Source organism: Oryzias latipes, chromosome 9 (assembly GCF_002234675.1).
Source record: "Oryzias latipes chromosome 9, ASM223467v1".
In the NCBI taxonomy this organism is placed as follows: domain Eukaryota; kingdom Metazoa; phylum Chordata; class Actinopteri; order Beloniformes; family Adrianichthyidae; genus Oryzias; species Oryzias latipes.
This window is the reverse complement of record NC_019867.2, coordinates 25,072,633-25,080,806: the sequence shown is the minus strand read 5'-3', so window position 1 is coordinate 25,080,806 and position 8,174 is coordinate 25,072,633.

The following is an 8,174-nucleotide window of genomic DNA, read 5'->3' as shown; positions in this document are numbered from 1 at the left end:
TATATTCACTGTGTTGAGTCAAGACAGAAAAGCAAAGGGCTACTTTGTACTATTTAGCTGACAAAATTACAATAACCATGTTGAGAACAGTAAAATTTATTGGACTATAGGCAATATTAGAATTAGAAGGGAGTTTATTATTTTCCCTGAATTAAGAAATGTGTTGGGAATTGCATGGCTCTGATGGAAAGTCCTTGCACACTCATCCCTGAAGCTAAATACGTCACTGCCCTGCGATCCAGGCTGGTCCAGATGGATGGCTAGCAGCTGTTGGCCCTGCAACCTTTTCCCTCAGCACAACCATTAAGCCTATCTGTCTGCAATTTCCTCATTCTTCTTCAGCTCCCTCTGAAGTCCGCTGTGATCGTTTTCCCACACCCCCTCATCTCGGCCTGTATTAGACCGTGTGCTTGCCGCAGCATCGAGCAGGACCTTCACAGAACCAATTACCCTGTCCACCCACACGTGCATGCACACTACACACAAACACGCATGCACAAAAGCACACACTTGTCCTGTTCAATGCGCCGTCATGAAGAAATTGTGCAGAAATAATTTTTACACGAAAGGAGATCTTAAAAGGAGGAAATGATTTGTGTTGTGTCACAGTGGGAGAGCAGTTATCCGTGCCAGGACCTCTTCTGGAGCTCCAGCATGGAGAGGAATAGGACATTTTTAACTTTCAAAGCCTTTCCTTGTTTTTTAGCACATATGGAAGCTCTGCAGATGGCAGCGAAGAGAAGAAGAGAGGAGAATCTGTCCAGACCTTTGAAGCTAAATCATGACTTACGACTGTTATGACATCCATGTTGGTATCCAACAGGATGTAACAGATGGGTTGAATTTCTCACTTTGTTTGAAAGCTGCTATAATAAATGTTTCTATAATGTCAATGGATCAAAAAATTAAATGCACTAAAGAAACTGGGGGAAAAGTAATGGTCTCACGCTCCATTTCCCTGCAGGCCTCAGAGGTTTTTCATCAGCGTCACTTCAGGCTCTGCTGTCAAAGTTTTTTCAAACCTATCTTTGTCAGGAATCGCAGCAGACTTTGCGTTAATCATAAAGAGCCCTAAAACACACAAAAAGGAGCCCAGACTGAGTTATTAACATTCAGGAGCAGCGGAACGTGACTTTCCTACCTCTGGGATTTGGTCGGTGACTTTAGCTCACAGCTGTAAGTTTATTCAGCTTTACACAGCGCTCTGATTGAGCTTCTGCAAAAGCCAAAACAAAAATTGGCCACATTCCTTTATGTCAAATTCTTGTGAAGAAAACATTTATTCAGAGATATTTTAAATCTCCAAGCTGCTTTACTTAAATTCACAGGAGGATGAGGAAGAATGGATGTTGGAAAAGGAGTCCAACGTAATCAGAATAAGGTAATATGTTCACATGAACACAAACACTGCAAGCTCAGCACCAGTGCACCACAAGACCATTAACTGTGTGTATGTTTGTGTGTGTGTCCATGTGTCAAAGAACAGTGATTAATGACCCACAGCCCTGCTTTCTTTAACTTCCTTCCTCTGCAGACGTGTCACATACATCATCACACGTCACCCTAAGTGATGTGGGCAGACGGCTGAAGCTGCTCCTGCTCGGCCTACATAACTTCCTTCTCGCAGTTATTTGCATGTATGCTTCCGCCTTTACGAGAATATTTTAACTTAAAAAAATTGCTGCATAAATGCACCAAAAGCATATTCTTCAGCTTAGCAAAAACAGTAATTCCCTTAAAGTAGTTGCACACTTGTGTTTATAGATGATGACATTGTTTGGGAACTCAGAAAGACATTTGACATCTGACATCCTCTGAGCTTTATCTTTTAATGAACAACTAAAATGTAAAGAGGAGTGACAGTTATATGTACGAGACTGAAAACAAATAGACATTTTTAGGGTGTGGAGTGTTTGAAGCTAGAATCTGTGACTTTGTTTCTGTGTCATTTAGTTATCTAGTCTGGCTTCATCGCTTTGTTTTTAATATTCCTTTGAATTATTCTTATAAAGTTCATGTTGATCTTTTACTCCACTGCATTTCTTTATCAGGTTTGTTATAGTTTCACTCCTGGTTTAATAAAACATGATCAGCTGTTCTAATTAATTCCTTTCTTTTCGTAGGAAGCGGTCGCTAAAATGTATGTTGCCAAGGGGCAGTGTGAATGGAGTTTAACAGGTGGCATACCGCTCATTGCCAGCTTCTTCACTACAATGAATGTATTTGAACAATTGTTTATTTATGCAAGGACTTCAGTGCTAGATAGCAACTTTCTTTATGTGTTTTTATATTTTTTAGTGAAAACTAACGCAACAACAGGTCACCAAGATTTCAGGATGAAACCGATTTGTTACACAAGATATTAACTGTCTATGCGAACTGGACTGAGTGAGTGTAATTTCATCCATAGAAAACAATTTACTTCCGGCTCACACGAAATGAAGTAAATTTAGTTGCCATTTTTCCGTGATACGGACGCTGCCATTTGGAGCCGGACGATGACAATAGGCAGTGATTGGTCCGAGTCGGTCTGAGTCAAGGTTTTAATGGTAACTACTGTCGCCAATCAAGAGTGAGCATGTTGGAAGGCCACACCCCTTTTCCTGAAAGCAGGCTCTGGAGAATCGTTGGATGTCGGAGCCAGGGTTGGGGGCCAGCAGACACCCCATGCTTTTATTGATTAGTCAGTTTATAATATGAATAACTTGCGCTACAGAAAAAATATCATGAAAATTATGATTTGCAAGAAAATGTATTTTTTTAAAGCATTAAAGCAAAAAGCATTACTCTGATAAATAGAATGATTGAGTAATAGCTGTTTATTTCTCAATAGAAGTCTTTAGGATTTTGGCGTCTTGTAGCCAGCTGGTACTTTGGAACGTGAGGCAGAGAGGTCACTCAGTCCAATTCTCTTATACAGTCAATAATTTTGACACATATATAAGGTAAATGCAACAACCCATTGAGCACAGATGGCTTTTCATTGGATATTCAACATTTAAACTGCTGAGCAACCTCCTCACCACCAGGAGCACGGGAACCATGGGTAATTTAAGCTTGTAGCATGGAAATCTGAAGGATTTTCTTCCTGTGGCCTATGTTTATTCTTCCTGAATGAATGTCTGAAAGAATGAACCTCATAGATTGAAAGAATGGGGTATTTTTGCAGAGAAGCCAGTCAAGTTAGCATGAATGTCTGGAGGCTAATACTGTTTCTTTTACAATGTGACTTATTTGAGGATAGAAAAGTAAGCAGTAGTGTGGCAGCCCTCCTGCCTGTGGTGACGAAAATCTGTGAGATGGCAGAAAAGATTCCAGGTTAGTAGCAGGTGTCATATGAAATCCTGTGCGAGAGCAAATGATCCAATGGCACCATCCAAGAGGAAATCCAAACAACAAACTCTAAAAGCAGGTAAGCTGCTCAGAAAGTGACTTTTACTGGTGGGTGTAGCAAATATAGCTTGTGGTTCACAGAGAGTGAGACCAGTGAGCAGAATGGCAGTGAAGCAAAGAATACACGAAAGATCAAGAAAAAGCTGTCAAAATAAAAGCAACAAATTGGATGTAAAACGAGAACATGATGAAGAGGCTGACAGAGAGGGACGGCCTTTGAGTCTGGTGTACATTTCTTCATGATGACTGACTTCTATTTGAGTCTGTCAGACTAAACCACACATATGGAAACCATGATAAAGAGTCGGGACATATATGCTTTAAGGGAAGGGAGGAACGCCACATCAATCTGAACAGGGTGGTTTGGTGTGTACAGAGTGACAAATAGCATCCATGTTTAAAAAAAAAGATTCATTTGACATTAAGCTGCTGTGAAAACAATTGCGGTAAGTTATATTTGCCTGCTGAAGTTAATAAATAATATATATGGATGATTTTTTTTTTTGGTTCAGAAGCTCATCTATGCAGGTCTCTAAAGGGAAGTGGTAGTTTTTGTAATTTTGCTTTAGAGGGTTGGGGGAGTGGTCTGATGGGGCCGGGGTATTTTGTTTTTTCCTGGGTAGTTCTCAGGGCAGTAATGGGCAAGACCTACCCACACATGGTTCTAATAGAAAAACTTTTTCATACCACCAATAACTTTGCAAAATGTTGCCATTAAAAAAAAAGAAATTTGCGATATTACTTGGATTTTTTTCTATGAACTCCAATGCAAAATTTAAAATGAGTTTCTTGTTTTTTAACAATGGTTTTATGACTAACATTTATGCATTTGGTTAGAGTATCAACTTGAAAGCACAACTGCATGTTTTAAAGGTAAAAAGAAAAGAAGCAAAGAATGTCATGTGTCCTGGGTTCTGTGACGACATGCTGCCATGGAGAGAAATGAAAAAGGAAAAGATGGAGAACTAGGAAAAGGAAAGAGCTGTGGAAAAAGAAGGAATGGGGTGAAAGAACGGAGAACAGTAGAGAGTCATAAGCAAGCCAGTCCTGCATGTGTGCTGGTTCCCAGCTCTGTCTGGGCCCTGTCAGCCTGTGATTTATGGCACCGAGACTGGGAGCAGTCTTTGCTGCCAGCTCAGTATTGTTACAACTGACAGCTAATGAGGCTGGACGGGCTTTCAAGCACTGCACTTAACAGAGGCCTCCATCTTCACGAGTCATGAGCTTCCCTCTTTCTTTTCTCCCCTCTCTTTCTTACTCTCATTTATTTTTTCTTCCAGGGTGGCGAGCTACCACAAGATTTCTGGAGGTGCGGCGATAAAATAAGGCAGGTCGACAGAGATGTATGAGCAGCACTTTGTTGCTACCTCACTTCCAGTCCCTTCCTCTCATATTAATCCAGAGGGTAGGCTTGTAAACATGATTTTCTGTTTTGTAAAAGACCTGTATGCCCAGCAGAGCCTCTTCTTCAATCCCTCTGACATCTTTTGAAAGCCTTCCCGTCTGCTCTCAGTCCATCTGTGATCATGTGATTTGTGTGAGGTTACGTGAACTCTGCAGCCAGGACTGTGGTGTGCGTTACCTTTAACACTTCTGGCTCAAGCTGCGTGGGCCACATTGAATAATCACTAGCAGAGTGTGTGGCAGAGCACCCCCCCCCCTCCTTCCCTCCCTCCCTCAGCCCTGGTTTCATGTCAGTCGTGATTAATGGCACTAGGGCCCCAGTGCGGCTCGCGCTGCCAGCTCCAGCGATGTTCCCTTGATACTTAATGAACTCTGACAAACTTCTTTTTTCTCTTACTCCGTTGTTCCCTTTACAACCCCCCCCCCCAACCATGTTTAAAATGCATGACACAGAGCTGCCACTGCAGCACCTAGGGGTTAGCTTTGGTCTCCCGTAAGTTTCTCAAGAGCCCATGTCTAAAAATAAAGCACCGCAGCCATTTATGTGTCTTGTTAGCCTGGATCACCAGACAAATGAGCAGCATCGAATTCTGCAGCCAAAGTGAAACACTGCAGATGTTTCACTTATACTACAGCATCCTGGAAGGAGGCTGCTATTTTCAACTTTTTTTCCAGTTTGAATATTGTATCACTTCTTACTTTCTAAGATTTGTGTTTGTGTTTTGCTATTTGACAACCTCACCCACTAAGCACTAAGGAGAACATTTGCAAAACAGAAAGGAGTCGGAGAGGCTTTGAATTGTTTGGGAGAAAAGTCGTTTCATTTTGAGCTAACAGAAACCATGAATGGAAATAAGGCAGAACTCCAACACGGTCTCTGTCCCCACCTGCTGTTCCATGAAACAACACAAGTGAAATGTCACATTTTATGTAGCCAACAGGTTTTAGTGCCCCTGTGATGGGTTGGTGAACTCTCCAAGCTGCATCCTGCCATCGCTCACCAGTAGCTGAGAAGCGATCAGCGACCTCAAGACCCTGAACAGGGGTAAAGCAAGTTTTAATTTATTTTGGGACAAATGAGAGAAAAGTTAGAATTTATTGATGTTTTCTTCAAAGTCATATAAAGGGAAAAAAGATTCAATCTTTTCATGTATTTGAATCAATATTAGTCTTAACAAACTATAGAGTGGCCATTGCTCTTACCTCACAGCAAGAAGGCCCTGTTTCAAATTCCAGCTGGGAACTTTCTGTGTGGAGTTTGCATGTTCTCCTCCAGCATGTGTGGGTTTCTGTGGGCACTCCAGCTTCCTCCCACAGTCCAAAAACATGCTTCATAGGTTATTTTGGAGACTCTAAAGTGCCCCTAGATGTGAATGTGAGTGTGTGGTCCTGCAACAGACTGGTGACCTGTTCGGTGTGTACTTTACCTTCACCCAACAGTCGCTGGGTTGGCTCCAGCAACAGAGGTTCAGCAAGGATGGATGGATTAGACTTCATTTTTAAGTTCTCTAAAGTAAACCTCAGAGCTTTCTAATGTGTGCATTTGTGCTTTCCACCATTTAAGTTTTTTTATTTTATACTTACCATTATTTGTTGTGATCTTTTTATTTAACTGGTATCCCAATCTACACTAAAGTACTCTGAAACACAAAACAGCTATATTGAGCTGTTTTAACCACAATCGATATCAATATCACTTCAAATGATCACTTTCTAAGGGTAATAATGAACCATATTGTAAAAACGATGGGGTGGATGCAAGTTTTATTGAGGAAAAGTGTAATGTGTTAAATGGAAGTGTTGTTTGGTTAAAATGGCTGCTTCTTTAACTATTGGTAAAACTTACCAATGCTTATTATTAAAAGCATCCAATAATTGCTATAATAGCATCTGTTTAAAAAGTCTTTATTAATACAAAGAGTGTCAGATTTTTTTAAGCACACACTTTTGACAATCTATGTTTTTTTCTGTGGTCTCACAAAGAACCATACACTCACCCCTCTACTCTATCTACAGCATGCCACAGTGCCAGGCATCTGTGGTCAACAGGAAATGACATCTTCTCCATTTTGGCCTCCTCCCCCTTTGCTGGCTCATTTTGTCCAGATCAAGCTGATGGGTCAGGAAATTCTTCACAGGCTGATAAAACCAGGATATGATTACTCGGATTTAGTGTGGAGAAATGCATGGTTAACAATGACACAGCAAGTTCTAGAAGCCACAAGAGTGTGCAGTTTCTGGTTTTTTTTCCACTTTTTTCTTCTTCTTTTCCTTTTGAAAAGCCGAAAGGATGATGCTTGATACCAGCCACAGTGAATCAGCTTCCTCCATCTAACCTTGTGTTCTGCACAATCTCCTCTAACACCAGCTACCTTCATTCACTGCATCCATAAATCTCCTCTTTGGTCTTCCTCTGGACCTCTGGTCTGGTAGCTCTAGACTCCGCATCTTTCTACTAGTGTTTATTCACTTTGGTTGGTGAAAGAAAATACTGAACATACTGAAATTCTTTTTCAAAGTCATTACACCACCTAGTGGGGGAAGAGAACATGATCTTTTCTCTTTTGAGTCTCATTTAGAGATGGTAAATCTGCTGATCACTCTGGATGAGCCGAGTGAAATCATGTTATGAAGTAAAGTTGTGTAAATCAACGGCAAGAAATCCTTTAGAGGTCCATATAATGAAAACACACAAAAAAGATAAGCAAAACCCATAGAATGCCATGCTAGTTAAATCACAAAGCAAAAGCTCTTAGGTCCTCAGAAAAGCCATTCCAAAGGTGAGGGACATGATAGTGAAATGTGACCTAACACTGGATGTTAACTCTCACAGAAGAAATTGTTCATAAAATATCACAAAAACTCTAAGTGGTCTGAGAGCAAAGACCTTTTAAAACGTATATAAGACTTGGAAAACTCAGTCTTGAAGATCACATGTGCGAAGACCTCAAAAGAGAATCAGGTGTGTTTAAGAGGCAAAAACACATAAAACCTGCAGAAGGTGGTGTTCCTTGAAGATGGACAGGAATTTCATGTGATAGATCTCACATCTCAGACGTGGAAAGCTTTGTTAATACTTGCTTTGTCCGTGGTCAGTCTGGTAACAGATTAACTCCTGAGCATCTGGTGACTCATTCTCATTCACCCCTTGTTGCTGCACTTGTTTCAGATAGGAAGTCTATACAATGGCAAAGAAAAGCAAATTAAACAGCTCAGAGGAATGCTTTGAATAACAAATTCAGAGACAGGATTTTCATTAAAAAAGAAAAAAACACATAATATAAATAATCATAATTTCCTATGGTTTAGGAAAATCTTTTCAGCAGTTTTGGGGATATTGTAGGTTATGACGTTTTCTTTTCTTTTCAATGTGTACA